Here is an 18,814-nt window from a genome sequence, read left to right on the forward strand (position 1 = left end):
TGACACATTAGACCAGATGGACTTAACAGATATATTCAGAACATTTCATCCTAAAGGAGCAAGGTATACATTCTTCTCCAGTGCACATGGAACGTTCTCCAGAATAGACCATATATTGGAACATAAATCAGCCCTAAGTAAGTACAAAAAGATCGAGATCATACCGTGCATATTTTCAGACCACAATGCTATGAAACTGGAAATCAACCACGAGAAAAAACTTGGAAAGGTAACAAATACTTGGAGACTGAAGAACATCCTACTAAAGAATGAGTGGGCTAACCAAGCAGTTAAAGAAGAAATTAAAAGCATATGGAAGTCAATGAAAATGATAGCACCACAACCCAAAGCCTCTGGGACGCAGTAAAGGCAGTCATAAGGGGAAAGTATATAGCAATACTGGCCTTCCTAAAGAAGGAAGAAAGATCTCAGATACACAACCTAACCTTACACCTTAAGGAGCTGGAAAAAGAACAGCAAATAAAACCCTAAACCAGCAGAAGACAGGAAATAATAAAGATTAGAGCAGAAATTAATCCTATCGAAACCAAAAAAAAAAAAACAGTAGAACAGATCAATGAAACCAGAAGTTTGTTCTTTGAAAGAATTAACAAAATTGATAAACCACTAGCCACTTTGATCAAGAAGAAAAAGGAAAGGACCAAAATAAGTAAAATCAAGAATGAAAGAGAAGAAATCACAACCAACACAGCAGAAATAAAAACAATAATAAGAGAATATTATGAGCAATTATGTGCCAATAAAATGGGAAATCTGGAAGAAATGGACAAATTCCTAGAAACCTATACACTACCAAAACTGAAACAGGAAGAAATAGAAAATTTGAACAGACCTATAACCGGTAAGGAAATCGAATGAGTAATCAAAAATCTGCCAAAAAACAAAGAGTCCAGGGCCAGATGGCTTTCCAGGGGAATTCTACCAAACATTTAAGGAAGAGTTAACACCTATTCTCTTGAAACTCTTCCAAAAAATAGAAATGGAAGGAAAACTTCCAAACTCTTTCTATGAAGCCAGCATTACCCTGATTCCAAAACCAGAGAGAGACCCCACTTAAAAGGAGAACTATAGACCAAATTCCCTGATGAACATGAATGCAAAAATCTTCAAGATGTTAGCCAACTGGATCCAACAATACATTAAAAAAGTTACTCACCACAACCAAGTGGGATGTATACTTGAGATGCAGGGCTGGTTCAATATCCGCAAAACAATTAACGTGATTCATCACATCAATAAAAGAAAGGACAAGAATCATATGATCCTCTCAATAGATGCAGAGAAAGCATTTGACAAAATACAGCTTCCTTTCTTGATAAAAACCCTCAAGAAAGTAAGGATAGAAGGATCATACCTCGAGATGATAAAAGCCATATACATGTGATCCAATGCTAATATCATCCTCAATGGGGAAAAACTGAGAGCTTTCCCCCTAAGGTCAGGAACAAGACAGGGATGTCCACTCTTGCCACTGTTATTTAGCAAAGTATTGGAAGTCTCAGCCTCTGCAATCAGACAACATAAAGAAATAAAAGCCATCCAAATCAGCCAGGAGGAGGTCAAACTGTCACTCTTGGCAGACGACATGATACTCTATATGGAAAACCCAAAAGATTCCACCAAAAACTGCTATAACTGATTCATGAATTCAGCAAAGTTACAGGATTTAAAATCAATGCACAGAAATCGGTTGCATTCCTATACACCAACAATGAAGCTACAGAAAGAAAAATCAGGGAATCGATGCCATTTACATTTGCACCAAAACCCGTAAAATACCTAGGAATAAATCTAACCAAAGAGGTGAAAAATCTATACACTGAAAGCTATAGAAAGATGATGAAAGAAATTGAAGAAGACACAAAGAAATGGAAAAAGATTCCATGCTCCTGGATAGGAAGAACAAATATTGTTAAAATGTTGATACTACCCAAAGCAATCTACATATTCAACGCGATCCAAATCAAAGTAACACCAGCATTCTTCACAGAGCTAGAAAAAATAATCCTAAAATTTTTATGGAACCAGAAAAGACCCCAAATAGCCAAAGCGATCTTGAAAAAGAAAACCAAAGCAGGAGGCATCACAATCCCAGACTTCAAGCTATACTACAAAGCTGTAATCATCAAGCCAGTATGGTACTGGCAGCAAAACAGACACTCAAATCATGGAATAGAATAGAGAACCCAGAAATGGACCCACAAGCGTAGGGACAAATAATCTTTGACAAAGCAGGAGAGAATATCCAATGGAATAAAGACAGTCTCTTCAGCAAGTGGTGCTGGAAAACTGGACAGCGATATGCAGAATGAACCTGGACCACTTTCTTACACCATACACACACAAAAAACTCAAAGTGGATGAAAGACCTGAATGTAAGACAGGAAGCCATAAAAATCCTCGAGGAGAAAGCAGGCAAAAACCTCTGATCTTGCCTGCAGCAATTTCTTACTCAACACGTCTCTGGAGGCAAAGGAAACAAAAGCAAAAATGAACTACTGGGACCTCATCAAAATACAAAGCTTCTGCACAGCGAAGGAAACAATCAGCAAAACTAAAAGGCAACCGGCAGAACGGGAGAAGATATTTGCAAATGAGATCAGATAAAGATTTAGTATCCAAAATCTACAAAGAACTTATCAAACTCAACACCCAAAACAAATAATCCAGGTAAGAAATGGGCAAAAGACATGAATAGACACCTCTCCAGAGAAGACACCCAGATGGCCAACCAATACATGAAAAAATACTCAACATCGTTCATCATCAGGGAAACACAAATCAAAACCACAATGTGATACTACCTGACACCTGTCAGAATGGCTAACATTGACAACTCAGGCAACAACAGATGTTGGCGAGGATGCAGAGAAAGAGGATCTCTTTTGCATTGTTGGTGGGAATGCAAGCTGGTGCAGTCACTCTGGAAAACAGTATGGAGGTTTCTCAAAAAACTAAAAATAGAACTATCCTACGACCCAGGAATTGCCCTATTAGGCATTTATCCAAGGGATACAGGTGTGCTGTTTCAAAGGGACACATGCACCCCCATGTTTATAGCAGCAATATCAACAATAGCCAAAGTATGGAAAGAGCCCCAATGTCCATAGATGGATGAATGGATAAAGAAAATTTGGTATACACACACACACACGCACACACATACACACACACTGGAGTATTACTCAGCAATCAAAAAGAATGAAATCATGCCATTTGCAACTGCGTGGATGGAACTGGAGGGTATTATGCTAAGTGAAATTAGTAAGAGAAAGACAAAAATCATATGACTCCACTCATATGAGGACTTTAAGAGACAAAACAGATGAACATAAGGGAAGGGAAACAAAAATAATATAAAAGGGAGGGGGACAAAACAAAAGAGAATAATAAATATGAAGAACAAACTGAGGGTTGTTGGAGGGATTGTGGGAGGGGGATGGGCTAAATGGGTAAGGGGCATTAAGGAATCTACTGAAATCATTGCTTCACTATAACTAATTTGGCTGTAAATTTTAAAAAATAAAAAATAAAGTTAAATTAAAAAAACCTTTGAGACAGACAAAATTAATTGTCATTAACAAATTGCAACAGAGATAACATGAGCTTATTTGACCTTTGCTCATAACTTTAAAGACACGTCCAATAAATTAAGTTAGTTTATACACCGAATATGTTTCACCTGCATCCACCTAAAAGTCAATTTTTCCCCATTGTCAATTTTCATTTGGGGCACCAGTGGTGGTATCTGAAATGGGTAGTCCAAGGGGGGTGCACTTAGCTCCTTGACTTGGAGAATGGAAGGATGAACCAGTGGTGCCTGAGACACTAAGGATGTTATAGGACCACACCCAAGTTGGTACAGAAAAATGAGGGGAATGGGAAGGCAGAAGCAGCAACTGCTTGGGAATATTCCTTAAAGTCCCTGTCCTGAGGTAGACTAACCGCAGTTGGCTCCAATTATAGCTGTTAACCTGGGAAATGAGGGAGAATCTCTCACACCTATTAAGCAGAGGAACAGGGAGAGAAAGTCAGCGTCCCCTTTTAGTCTGGTTCCATCTAGGCTAGACCAATAAGGTCCTCTTCTCAAGGTTCCTTCTGATATCTGCTGGGTTTTTGGGACTTTCTTGGTTGGGACTCTTATTCTTTTTAATGTTCTTTCCCCTTGCAGTAGGTTCATATTTATGGCCTTCTCAGCCCCTGCTCTAATCCCCTGGAGAGACTCTTGATACCAACAGATGTGGACCAGCATCTGGAGAGTGCCTGGATCTGGCCGAGGGTGCAATCTGGCTGCAGGTCCTTGTGGGGGAGCGTTCTCTGGCCCAGAAGTGGAGGAGAGATGGGCAGCAGTGGCAGTGGCAGTGACAGTGCAATGGTGGCAGCAGCGGAAAGACACATGGGGGGAAGAGTTTCAACCTCAGGGGAGGGGAGGGAGCCTACTGAATCATGAGGAGGCTCAACACTAGGGGAGTGGTGGGTGGCTTCTTTGGCTCCCTGGGTGAGTCTCAGGATAAAGTGGCTAATCCTTTGCCTGTCTCTCCTTGCTTTTCCAGACCCCACAATGCTACCGTGAAGCAGAGTCACAAAGACAGACAGAGGGACAGGGGCACCCCCTCCAATGAGGAGACCTGCCAGATGCCCGGCTGGCCATGTCCCAAAGGAACTCAGGTGATGCTCACCCCACAGATCCCAGCCCTGGGGCCCACAATCAGAAAGCACTCTGATATCACCACAGACCAAGCACCATCCATCGTGGAATCACAGACGGGTCCACTCCAACTCCATGGGTCCCTGGGGACCCAAGGGCGCCTGCCCATGGAGCCACACAATCAAACTCAGCAGGCAAGCTAGACTGAGTCGCATGTTCACACTCACATACACACCAGAGGTTATTACATTCCCTCCCATAGAATTCCCTCCTGTGAGACTTATGAAGTCTTGGGGAATGATCAGGTCCCCCTTCCACTCTTGTGAGTCAGACTGACTAGATTACCAGTTCTGATGTTGGGTCCAGGTTCTCACCTGCCAAGTCTCCTTGAGTTGGGCGGGAATGGCAGAAGGGGGCTGGACTGAGGCGACAGAGAGGGAGACTGCCGAAATGCAGGCAGAGCACGCACTCTCTCTCGAGACCTTCATTCCCTCACTGCCTCATCGTTCTCCCAAATCAGCAGCAACAATGGGCCAGTGCGGTTGAGTTTCCCATTCAGGGAACCAATTTTTTTTTTTTTTTTACAGAACAAGGCTGGTATGCTGGAGGAAAAACGAAGCGGCACTCGGAGATCTTGGTGGATCAGAGATTTATTTAACACTGGCAGGCTCAGAGGAGATTGTTTCTCCGAAGGTCTGAGCCTGGAATGCAAGGGGGAGGGTAATTTATAGTCGTCAGCTTATAGATCTGTGGTGTTTTTCATGCTCACAGCAAACAAAGGAAGAAGAACCCAGAGGAGGGGTCTCTAATCTAGAGACCAGAGCTTGTTTTAGCCCCAACCGCCATTTTTGGTGCAGTACTTTATTCACTTCTCCAACACACCCATAATGTATCCATTCTGATCCCCGAGCTGTGTTTTTAGGAGGCTTAGAGTCACATTAAAATGTGGTAGGGCTTTCAGTCACACAGCAAATGCCCAGGGATTGTTAGCCGGCTCCCACTCCATTCCTATGCTAGCCTAGAGCAATCAGTTTCTGATATCTCCAAATAAGGATTAACTACCTTGACTGACCTTGTGGGGCTTGGCATTGATGGTTACCCAGGTTGCCTCTCTCCCCTGGCTACTTGGGATGCCTTCACATGAAAAGCAAATGGTTCCCATATAAGCATTCAGCCTCCAGAAGTGCCCAGGGCATTGCCTTTTCAAGGAACACTTCCAAAGTGCCTGATTCCAAAGACATAAGTGTGAAAATCCATTATACTAAAACCACTAGTGACTATCCACTGTAGGTTAGGGTAAGAAATCCACTCAGTGACAAAAGACTCTCATCCCTTTATGAAGTCCCAAAGGAAGAATTCTTGCAAAACTGGTTACCAGGGTAGCCAATAGAGGATTCCTTTACCCCAGCCAAGAGGTGTTTCTCATGCCCAAGTCAGCCAGCTTGTCAAAAGAGTGTGCTGGTCATTTCATTCTCAGATTTATTCCATTCTCAATTTAAATGGAGAACTTAGGCACTTTTGCCCTTTTTCAAACTAGGTCTTCCCTGTGAGACATTCACAGCCAGTGTCCAAGAGGTGTCTCCTCTGCTTTTAACTGGACAGTCGCATTGGCCTCAATTTCCTCAGGGATAGGTTGAGCAACAGGGCCCCTTGGGACCTGAATTTCCTAACTCTATTGACAAAGGGAGGCCTAAAGCACTGCAAGGTGCCCAGAACAGAATTTCTTCCCATAGGCTAAGTCCAGAGGAGCTGGGATGGAGCTGGCCTCCCTTATGGAACCAGAAGGAGCTTAGCTACTCATTTCTCTCTCAGCATTATGCCATCCTCTTCTGCAGCGAAAAACTTGGGCATTGCCTCCATTGCCATCCCCTGGCACTTTTTCTACTAGGCAATTACTGTGGGGATTCAGGGCCAGAGTGTAAGAGCCATGTCCTCTCTTGTCATATGGGGAGTCAGGTCACGTCCTCCCAACTTGCAGAAAAGTAAGGCAACATGGGCCCACCCACAGGGCTTGCCTTTCAGCCTTCCCGTTGGCCACAAAAGACATAAAGCTTTGGAAGGAGGCTGGCACAGAATGTTTGCATGTAGGCAGGGACAGAGGAGTGGGATGGAGCCAGTCTCAGCTCTGCAGAAAGGGGAAATGAAGCTAGGCACCAAATTATTGGATAATATAAGTTATATCCTACATATCTCTTAAAATAAAAACTCTGGCTTTCCATATGTTCCCATCTCCTTTCGGATTATCTAAGGAGGTCACACTCAGGAGCAATGGGGTTGTCACTCACATTAGAAGCACTCGGGGATTAATGGAGAGTTCCCTGTCACTGCCTGAGCTAACCAAGATCAATCAGTTTCTGACATCCCAAAGAAAAACATGCTCTCCTTTGACTGAACATGTGGTGCTTGACAGGCTGAAGGTGGCATGGGGATGTTTACCCTGATTATGTCCGACACTGGGCTTATTGAGCTGCCTTCATGCTGAAAAAACAGAAGGCCCCCAGATGGGCATGTTGCTCCCAGATACTGGTCAGTGCAGAAAGAGCCCAGGCAAAGTCTCCTGCCTGGTTCTAAACACTTGAAGGTCCACAGGGAGACCGACCTTGAGTCACTGAAGGAATATTGCATCTATACTTGATGGAAAGGGCAGGAGAAAAGGCAATAGACAGAAGAATTCCTGGCTTACCCACCTTATGGATTTACATTTATTGCAGTGGGGTGTCAGGTGTAGCCAATGAACACTTCCCTGGGTCCAAACCATTGGTGTGTTTTACACTTGAGATTATGCTGGTCACTTTATTCTTTGCTTTATCCTATTCTCCTCTGTAAGAAAGAACTTTGGGCCTCTGTGTATCCATGTCCATTTTTGGTCTCTTTGTCAAACTAGGTTTCCTCTGGTAGGCATCTGGGGCCAGACCAATGCAGGCTAATTTGAGGGCCAAGTTCTCTGGACTCTGGGATACTTTGGGCTATGGGACCTCACACAACGTGTGTTATAGAACCATGCATACATCAGGAGACCTAGTTCATTTGAGGGGCCCAGCGTGGAACATTTGCCTATAGGCAGGCCCAGAGGTATTAGGAGAAGGAGTTAGGAGGAGTCCTTCTGCAACAAGAAAACCCTGGGCCATATAGTATATTTTCAGTTTTATCCCATTCTGATTTGAAATGCAGATGAAGGTTTCCTCTGGACTGGGCTTCCAGGTAAACCCAGTGGTGTTTTCCCCGTTCCTTAGTGCACACTTGCTTCCAATTCTGAAGACAGCCAGCTTCAGATAGGTTATACTAGTCACTTTATTCTCTGCTTGATCCCTTTCTCATAGGGAAGGAAGAACTTTGGCTCTCATGTGTCCATTCTCATTCCACCACGAGTTTTCTTTCTCTCTCTCTCTTTTTTAAACCTGTTTTTAGACATTTCTCATTTTTGAGTGAGAGAGAGAGCGAGAGCGAGCATGAGTGTGGTAGGGGCAGAAAGGGGGAGACAGGAGAGGCAGGAGGCAGTCTCCAAGTTGTGAGCACAAAGCCTGATGCGGAGCTTGACCTCACAACCATGAGATCATGACCTGAGCTGAAATCAAGAGTCAGCCACTTAATCGAATCAGCCACCAATGTGCCTCATCCCTTGTGCTTGTCTTATTATATCTTGGTTCCCACCAGGCATAGTGGGCCTGACAATAACTCAGTGAAAGGGATTGTTGGAAAGTTCCCATGCTCTTCCCATGCTAACTGTATGCATTCACTTTCTGATACACAAAAGGATCTAATGACCCCCTGTCACTGATGACGTGGTGTTTGAAAGCCTGGAGTTGGCATGGCAATAGTTAGATAGCATAACTCTAAACACTGGCTGCTACATACCTTAATTCTGAAGAACAGACAGTTAACCCATTTTCAGTATTCTTTAGGACCTTCAGAATGTGAAGAAACAGCCCATTCAAGGATCAGGGCAACAGAACCACTTTCATCTAAAATGAAACTTTGGCTGTTATAGAGCAATTACCATCCCTTTGCTATTTGCTAACAGAAACAGAGAGAGAGGGAGACACAGAATTGGAAGCAGGCTCAAGGCTCTGAGCTGTCAGCACAGAGCCCGACGTGGGGCTCTAACTCACGTACTGTGAGATCATGACCTAAACTGAAGTCAGATGCTTAACTGACTGAGCCACCCAGGTACCCCTTCCTTCTCTTTCTGAAAGAAAAGAACAGGTATTTTGACAAATGGTCACCCAGGTGTAGGCAATGGTTGTTTCCCTTTGCCCCTGACCACAGGTGTTTCTTACTAGAGACAACAGCTTCTCAGGAGATTGTGTTATGCACGTCCTTGTCAGCTTCATTTTGCTCTCCTTTGTAAGGAAGGATTTTGGCCCTCTATTTCCCTCTTGCTTTTTTGTTTTTCAAACAAGGATTTTGGTGGAGTTGACTCAGAATCAGTTTCAGAGCAATATCACCCACTTTCAACTGGGGACTCTGGCTGAGTCCTGGTGACTTTGGCATAGACTGGAAACAGGAAGTCTTATAATTTACCATGAGAACTCTGTTCACAATGAGAAGCCTAGGGCATATGAAGGTGCCAAGTTGGGTAAGGATGGATGTGTGTAGGAGCTACCAGAGATTTGGGGAGGCACTGGCCTTACACAGGCAGCAAAGAGAAATGAAGTTACATATACATGCCCAGCATTACCCCATATCCATCTGTAATGTAGACCCTCCCTCCTTGCAGCCATTCCTACCAATTTGCTATTTTCTAAATCGCTGGTCACATTCAGGGACAATTGGACTTCCACTCACTTCACACAAGCAGAGCCCAAAGATTGGTGCTAAATTCCCACTCTGGTCCTTTGCTATGTGAGAGCAAACAGTAACTTCAAATCAAAGAAAGCATAGCCTTCTTGTTCCTGAGTTCTTGGTGCTTGGCCAGCTCCTGTAAAGTGCATTGAAGGATAGACATGCCTTCCTTCTGAGTCAAACATGCACACTAGGTTTCAGGACTAAGTCAGAACCAAAAGGGCCCTTTCAAGAACTACTGCATCACGTCCAGGCTCCAAACACTTGATCACCAGCTAGGTGCAGGATCTCCTTACCTCCAAACCAGTGGTGATTCTGTTTCTTGATGGGAAGGACAGGAAATACCATCAAATCCAGCTTTTCCTGTTTGTTAATGAACAATAGAGACCTCCTGCAGAATTTCCCTCTTGGGTGTAGCCAATGGAGTTTTCCTTTTACACTGACCCTCAGGTCTTTCTTACTCCCCAGACAGCCAGCCTGCTAGGAGATAGGAGTAGGCACTGAATTCTAAGCCCATTCCCTTCTGTGCTGAAGACCTTTGGTCCTCAGGTTGCCTATTTGCATTGTATTGCTCTTTTTTTTCAAACTAGTTTTTACCTGAGAGCCTTACAGAGTAAGAGCCTCAGAAAAATATACCCTGTTTACATTAGAACTTTCCAGGATCCATAGATCTGTGTCAGGTACACAGTCCAGGTCCAAACATTGGCGTGGAGTTCGCAGTCTGTTCCTGAGCCAATTGACAGTGTCTGGTATCCCAGAGGAAAGCAGGCCCCTCTGTCCTTGGGGGCTTGGTGCTTAGTCAGCTAGAGTCATTGCAGGGATGTGTAGCCAGCTGGCCTCAATCCCCTGGATGACAAAGATGCCTTCATCCTGCAAAGTATATTGTCCATGCATGTGCACTTTTTTTTTTTTAATTTTTTTTTCAACGTTTTTTATTTATTTTTGGGACAGAGAGAGACAGAGCATGAACGGGGGAGGGGCAGAGAGAGAGGGAGACACAGAATCGGAAACAGGCTCCAGGCTCCGAGCCATCAGCCCAGAGCCTGACGCGGGGCTCGAACTCACGGACCGCGAGATCGTGACCTGGCTGAAGTCGGACGCTTAACCGACTGCGCCACCCAGGCGCCCCAGCATGTGCACTTTTATTGAAGCTGTGGTTAGTGCCCAATGGGACTTTGAAGTGAATATTGATTCTAGGCTGGGTTCTAACCACTTGACCATCAGCCAAGAGCCCCAAACAGCCACATCTTTATCACTGCAGCCCAGCCGCTAATGGGAAAGGGCAAGAAAAAGACCAAAAGCCAGGGCTTTACCTCTTTTTCTGAAGGAAGAATGCAGACCCTTTGTAGACAGGGATTCTGGCTGTAGCCTGTAGGCAGCTCCTTTCACCAAAGTCGACATGTCCTGCTTATTCCTGAGAGAGCCAACTTGCAAGAGGATGACACTAGTCACTTTATTCTCCACATGATCCCATTCTCATTCCTAGTGAATAACTCTGGCCTTCTGTGGGTCCATTTTCACCCTTTTTCTCTATTTGGCACTCAAACCTCTCTGAGGTCCATTCCATGTAGTCTCACAGAGAAATATCGTTGGTGTTCAGCTGGACACCGTCATCTCATCCTTTGACTATGTGATACGTTTGGCCAGAGGACCCTGGCCAGTTTATGTCGTAACCATGCAGGCATTCAGAGGCCTAGGTCATTGGAAGAGCCCAGGGTGGAACATAGCCTCTGAATGGCTGCATACTTCTGAAACCCAGTGAATTAATGAAGAAGGAGCCCTATGGCAAAACTTCTCTTTCAGTCAGAAGGACTGGAACAGAATCCCAGGTGGAAGACACAGGAAATAACTCTTGAGACACTGACTCTGAATGGATCGCAGGAAGAACCTTGTTTCCACAAGACAGCAGAGATGTGTCAAGGTGGATAACGAGGGATAAAGCTCTGCAGAGCTTGGAAGGTGATTTCTATGGAGAAGGGAGTGCCCAGAACTAGTTCTCTGCACTGGGCTGGCCATGGGAAGAATAAGAAACAACAGATGGCTTAGGGAAAAGTGCCCTCTAGAGTCTCCATCTGGGATCCCTGTCAGCTGCAGGCCTGCCTTCTTCCTTCAGAAGGATCTTAAGGGCCCTAGGACTTGGTCTGTTTCTCTTGCTTTTCCCATCATTGAATGGAGTGAGCAGTGATAGTGCTGTAGATGGGAAGTGCCCCCAGCTCTGGCTCCAAAGTGTGGAGAGGGGCATTGGTGCACTCTTCCTGTAAAAGGTTCTTTCTCTGCTGACCAACTTTTGTAGGCTACTGCTCCAGTGTGAAATGTCTGCTTTTCAGAAGGAAGGCATCTCAATCAGGCAGAGCAAGTAGGTGAGCTGGCTCCCCTCCCCCTCCCCCTTGCTACAAACAGCCACACACCAAGCTCAGAGATAGGAGGGCTATTCTCCTTTGGGATATCTGATGGGGATGGCTGTCACTGAGCATCAGACTGAGTGGTAACCCAGTGCCCATTCCTGGGTGCCTGCTGAGTGAGTGCCAGCTCCATGCCACCTAAGGGTGAATGAAGATGCAGTGAGAAATACAGGAAGGGAGAGGGAATGGCTACAGCCAGGACCAAAGGGTGTTCAATATTTCCACCCAAAGGAAATGCAATCAATGTGGAATGGAGATGTTTATCTTCATTTCCCTGGGCCAAGCAAGGAAGCCAGCTCCCTGCTAATACATCACACCCAGCCTCCTCACAAACAGATCTCAGATGGACCGATTCTGATGCCTGAGGGTTCTGGATGTCCATCTAGTCCTAAAAGCAAAAGGCCAGAGCTGTTTTGGCTCCTCGTGTCCCACAGTCACAAGGACTGCTCCCCTTTGAACCTTATCTGCAATTTGCAGATAGTACTCTGAAACACTAATTTGGTTGGACCCTGAGATGAACCTTGATGGATAATAAAGCAATGCCATGAAACTGGATACATCGACAGCCACAGTTTTTCATGAAGGATGAGAATGGATCTTGTTTAGAAGAACCTGAGTATCTCAATGTATTCGCAAGCTGGCTAGCTCAGGAATCACAGAAACCTTTTGGGGGCTTTGGCTACAGGAGTGCTCAAAAAGATGCCCACTGGAGCCCTGTGAACAAGAGGCCCACATTCTCCCTCAAGAAGTAGAGGGGAATGTTGGTTTCTGGTGTACTTCTGCCCATCGTACACATTGAGAGGGACAGCAGAGTCTTTGAGATATGAAGAATGTGCTTCCATGTGACAATCAAGAGACGGGAATGGGGCCTTGGTGCACTATTTATTCAAAAGGCATTTCATGAGTTCCGGAAGATGGCGGCGTAGGAGGACGCTGGGCTCACCGCGCGTCCTGCTGATCACTTAGATTCCACCTACACCTGCCTAAAGAACCCAGAAAACCGCCAGAGGATTAGCAGAACGGAGTCTCCGGAGCCAAGCGCAGACGAGAGGCCCACGGAAGAGGGTAGGAAGGGCGGCGAGGCGGTGCGTGCTCCACGGACTGGCGGGAGGGAGCCGGGGCGGAGGGGCGGCTCGCCGGCCAAGCAGAGCCCCCGAGTCGGGCTGGCAAAAGCGGAGGGGCCGGACGGACTGTGTTCCGACAGCAAGCGCGACTTAGCGTCTGGGAGGTCAGAAGTTAACAGCTCTGCTCAGAAAGCAGGAAGGCTGGAGGACAAAGGGAGGGAGAGCTGCTGAGCCCCCGGACGGCAGAGCTCAGCTTGGCGGGGAACAAAGGCGCTCGCCAGCGCCATCTCCCCCGCCCATCCCCCAGCCAAAATCCCAAAGAGAACCAGTTCCTGCCAGGGAACTTGCTCGCTCCGCGCAAACACCCAACTCTGTGCTTCTGCGGAGCCAAACCTCCGGCCGCGGATCTGACTCCCTCCCGCTGCCACAGGGCCCCTCCTGAAGTGGATCACCTAAGGAGAAGCGAGCTAAGCCTGCCCCTCCCGCCCCCGTGCACCTTGCCTACCCACCCCAGCTAATACGCCAGCTCCCCAGCACCACAAGCCTGGCAGTGTGCAAGTAGACCAGACGGGCCACACCACCCCACAGTGAATCCCGCCCCTAGGAGAGTGGAAGAGAAGGCACACACCAGTCTGACTGTGGCCCCAGCGGTGGGCTGGGGGCAGACATCAGGTCGGACTGCGGCCCCGCCCACCAACTCCAGTTATACACCACAGCACGGGGGAAGTGCCCTGCGGGTCCTCACCACTCCAGGGACTGTCCAAAATGACCAAACGGAAGAATTCCCCTCAGAAGAATCTCCAGGAAATAACAACAGCTAATGAACTGATCAAAAAGGATTTAAATAATATAACAGAAAGTGAATTTAGAATAATAGTCATAAAATTAATCGCTGGGCTTGAAAACAGTATACAGGACAGCAGAGAATCTCTTGCTACAGAGATCAAGGGACTAAGGAACAGTCACGAGGAGCTGAAAAACACTTTAAACGAAATGCAAAACAAAATGGAAACGACGACGGCTCGGATTGAAGAGGCAGAGGAGAGAATAGGTGAACTAGAAGATAAAGTTATGGAGAAAGAGGAAGCTGAAAGAAAGAGAGATAAAAAAATCCAGGAGTATGAGGGGAAAATTAGAGAACTAAGTGATACACTAAAAAGAAATAATATACGCATAATTGGTATCCCAGAGGAGGAAGAGAGAGGGAAAGGTGCTGAAGGGGTACTTGAAGAAATTATAGCTGAGAACTTCCCTGAACTGGGGAAGGAAAAAGGCATTGAAATCCAAGAGGCACAGAGAACTCCCTTCAGACGTAACTTGAATCGATCTTCTGCACGACATATCATAGTGAAACTGGCAAAATACAAGGATAAAGAGAAAATTCTGAAAGCAGCAAGGGATAAACGTGCCCTCACATATAAAGGGAGACCTATAAGACTCGTGACTGATCTCTCCTTTGAAACTTGGCAGGCCAGAAAGGCTTGGCACGATATCTTCAGTGTGCTAAACAGAAAAAATATGCAGCCGAGAATCCTTTATCCAGCAAGTCTGTCATTTAGAATAGAAGGAGAGATAAAGGTCTTCCCAAACAAACAAAAACTGAAGGAATTTGTCACCATGAAACCAGCCCTACAAGAGATCCTAAGGGGGATCCTGTGAGACAAAGTACCAGAGACATCACTACAAGCATAAAACATACAGACATCACAATGACTCTAAACCCGTATCTTTCTATAATAACACTGAATGTAAATGGATTAAATGCGCCAACCAAAAGACATAGGGTATCAGAATGGATAAAAAAACAAGACCCATCTATTTGCTGTCTACAAGAGACTCATTTGAGATCTGAGGACACCTTTAGATTGAGAGTGAGGGGATGGAGAACTATTTATCATGCTACTGGAAGCCAAAAGAAAGCTGGAGTAGCCATACTTATATCAGACAAACTAGACTTTAAATTAAAGGCTGTAACAAGAGATGAAGAAGGGCATTATATAATAATTACAGGGTCTATCCATCAGGAAGAGCTAACAATTATAAATGTCTATGCGCCAAATACCGGAGCCCCCAGATATATAAAACAGTTACTCATAAACATAAGCAACCTTATTGATAAGAATGTGGTCATTGCAGGGGACTTTAACACACCACTTACAGAAATGGATAGATCATCTAGACACACAGTCAATAAAGAAACAAGGGCCCTGAATGATACATTGGATCAGATGGACTTGACAGATATATTTAGAACTCTGCATCCCAAAGCAACAGAATATACTTTCTTCTCGAGTGCACATGGAACATTCTCCAAGATAGATCATATACTGGGTCACAAAACAGCCCTTCATAAGTTTACAAGAATTGAAATTATACCATGCATACTTTCAGACCACAATGCTATGAAGCTTGAAATCAACCACAGGAAAAAGTCTGGAAAACCTCCAAAAGCATGGAGGTTAAAGAACACCCTACTAACGAATGAGTGGGTCAACCAGGCAATTAGAGAAGAAATTAAAAAATATATGGAAACAAACGAAAATGAAAATACAACAATCCAAACGCTTTGGGACGCAGCGAAGGCAGTCCTGAGAGGGAAATACATTGCAATCCAGGCCTATCTCAAGAAACAAGAAAAATCCCAAATACAAAATCTAACAGCACACCTAAAGGAAATAGAAGCAGAACAGCAAAGGCAGCCTAAACCCAGCAGAAGAAGAGAAATCATAAAGATCAGAGCAGAAATAAACAATATAGAATCTAAAAAAACTGTAGAGCAGATCAACGAAACCAAGAGTTGGTTTTTTGAAAAAATAAACAAAATTGACAAACCTCTAGCCAGGCTTCTCAAAAAGAAAAGGGAGATGACCCAAATAGATAAAATCATGAATGAAAATGGAATGATTACAACCAATCCCTCAGAGATACAAACAATTATCAGGGAATACTATGAAAAATTATATGCCAACAAATTGGACAACCTTGAAGAAATGGACAAATTCCTAAACACCCACACTCTTCCAAAACTCAATCAGGAGGAAATAGAAAGCTTGAACAGACCCATAACCAGCGAAGAAATTGAATCGGTTATCAAAAATCTCCCAACAAATAAGAGTCCAGGACCAGATGGCTTCCCAGGGGAGTTCTACCAGACGTTTAAAGCAGAGATAATACCTATCCTTCTCAAGCTATTCCAAGAAATAGAAAGGGAAGGAAAACTTCCAGACTCATTCTATGAAGCCAGTATTACTTTGATTCCTAAACCAGACAGAGACCCAGTCAAAAAAGAGAACTACAGGCCAATATCCCTGATGAATATGGATGCAAAAATTCTCAATAAGATACTAGCAAATCGAATTCAACAGCATATAAAAAGAATTATTCACCATGATCAAGTGGGATTCATTCCTGGGATGCAGGGCTGGTTCAACATTCGCAAATCGATCAATGTGATACATCACATTAACAAAAAAAAAGAGAAGAACCATATGATCCTGTCAATCGATGCAGAAAAGGCCTTTGACAAAATCCAGCACCCTTTCTTAATAAAAACCCTTGAGAAAGTCGGGATAGAAGGAACATACTTAAAGATCATAAAAGCCATTTATGAAAAGCCCACAGCTAACATCATCCTCAATGGGGAAAAACTGAGAGCTTTTTCCCTGAGATCAGGAACACGACAGGGATGCCCACTCTCACCGCTGCTGTTTAATATAGTGCTGGAAGTTCTAGCATCAGCAATCAGACAACAAAAGGAAATCAAAGGCATCCAAATTGGCAAAGATGAAGTCAAGCTTTCGCTTTTTGCAGATGACATGATATTATACATGGAAAATCCGATAGACTCCACCAAAAGTCTGCTAGAACTGATACATGAATTCAGCAAAGTTGCCGGATACAAAATCAATGTACAGAAATCAGTTGCATTCTTATACACTAACAATGAAGCAACAGAAAGACAAATAAAGAAACTGATCCCATTCACAATTGCACCAAGAAGCATAAAATACCTAGGAATAAATCTAACCAAAGATGTAAAAGATCTGTATGCTGAAAACTATAGAAAGCTTATGCAGGTAATTGAAGAAGATATAAAGAAATGGAAAGACATTCCCTGCTCATGGATTGGAAGAATAAATATTGTCAAAATGTCAATACTACCCAAAGCTATCTACACATTCAATGCAATCCCAATCAAAATTGCACCAGCATTCTTCTCGAAACTAGAACAAGCAATCCTAAAATTCATATGGAACCACAAAAGGCCCCGAATAGCCAAAGTAATTTTGAAGAAGAAGACCAAAGCAGGAGGCATCACAATCCCAGACTTTAGCCTCTACTACAAAGCTGTCATCATCAAGACAGCATGGTATTGGCATAAAAACAGACACATAGACCAATGGAATAGAATAGAAACCCCAGAACTAGACCCACAAACGTATGGCCAACTCATTTTTGACAAAGCAGGAAAGAACATCCAATGGAAAAAAGACAGTCTCTTTAACAAATGGTGCTGGGAGAACTGGACAGCAACATGCAGAAGGTTGAAACTAGACCACTTTCTCACACCATTCACAAAAATAAACTCAAAATGGATAAAGGACCTGAATGTGAGACAGGAAACCATCAAAACCTTAGAGGAGAAAGCAGGAAAAGACCTCTCTGACCTCAGCCGTAGCAATCTCTTACTCGGCACATCCCCAAAGGCAAGGGAATTAAAAGCAAAAGTGAATTACTGGGACCTTATGAAGATAAAAAGCTTCTGCACAGCAAAGGAAACAACCAACAAAACTAAAAGGCAACCAACGGAATGGGAAAAGATATTTGCAAATGACACATCGGACAAAGGGCTAGTATCCAAAATCTATAAAGAGCTCATCAAACTCCACACCCGAAAAACAAATAACCCAGTGAAGAAATGGGCAGAAAACATGAATAGACACTTCTCTAAAGAAGACATCCGGATGGCCAACAGGCACATGAAAAGATGTTCAACGTCGCTCCTCATCAGGGAAATACAAATCAAAACCACACTCAGATACCACCTCACGCCAGTCAGAGTGGCCAAAATGAAGAAATCAGGAGACTATAGATGCTGGAGAGGATGTGGAGAGACGGGAACCCTCTTGCACTGTTGGTGGGAATGCAAATTGGTGCAGCCGCTCTGGAAAGCAGTGTGGAGGTTCCTCAGAAAATTAAAAATAGACCTACCCTATGACCCAGCAATAGCACTGCTAGGAATTTATCCAAGGGATACAGGAGTACTGATGCATAGGGGCACTTGTACCCCAATGTTTATAGCAGCACTCTCAACAATCGCCAAATTATGGAAAGAGCCTAAATGTCCATCAACTGATGAATGGATAAAGAAATTGTGGTTTATATACACAATGGAATACTACGTGGCAATGAGAAAGAATGAAATATGGCCTTTTGTAGCAACGTGGATGGAACTGGAGAGTGTGATGCTAAGTGAAATAAGCCATACAGAGAAAGACAGATACCATATGGTTTCACTCTTATGTGGATCCTGAGAAACGTAACAGAAACCCATGGGGGAGGGGAAGGGAAAAAAAAAAAAAAAGAGGTTAGAGTGGGAGAGAGCCAAAGCATAAGAGACTGTTAAAAACTGAGAACAAACTGAGGGTTGATGGGGGGTGGGAGGGAGGGCAGGGTGGGTGATGGGTATTGAGGAGGGCACCTTTTGGGATGAGCACTGGGTGTTGTATGGAAACCAATTTGACAGTAAATTTCATATATTAAAAAATAAAAAAACAAAACAAAAAAAAAAAACAAAAAAAAAAAAAAACAAAAGGCATTTCATGTGCCGATCAGGTTTTGGAATATGCTGCACATGCACAGACTGTTCTTTTGAATGAGGGTAGCTCCACCCATTA

The 18,814-nt window shown here is 44.2% G+C and overlaps 1 long non-coding RNA gene across 1 annotated transcript in view; it reads right to left on the reverse strand.

The window, feature by feature from the left end:
• The window catches only part of LOC131506644 (uncharacterized), a 31,349-nt gene extending 25,431 nt beyond the window's left edge, over positions 1–5,918 (reverse strand). Inside the window, exon 1 of the long non-coding RNA XR_009259076.1 lies at positions 5,742–5,918. This is a non-coding gene — a long non-coding RNA (uncharacterized LOC131506644). The remainder of the gene's footprint in view (positions 1–5,741) is intronic.
• Between the last annotated feature and the right edge of the window lie 12,896 nt (positions 5,919–18,814).

This window comes from Neofelis nebulosa, chromosome 3 (genome assembly GCF_028018385.1).
Source record: "Neofelis nebulosa isolate mNeoNeb1 chromosome 3, mNeoNeb1.pri, whole genome shotgun sequence".
NCBI classification, from domain to species: Eukaryota; Metazoa; Chordata; class Mammalia; order Carnivora; family Felidae; genus Neofelis; species Neofelis nebulosa.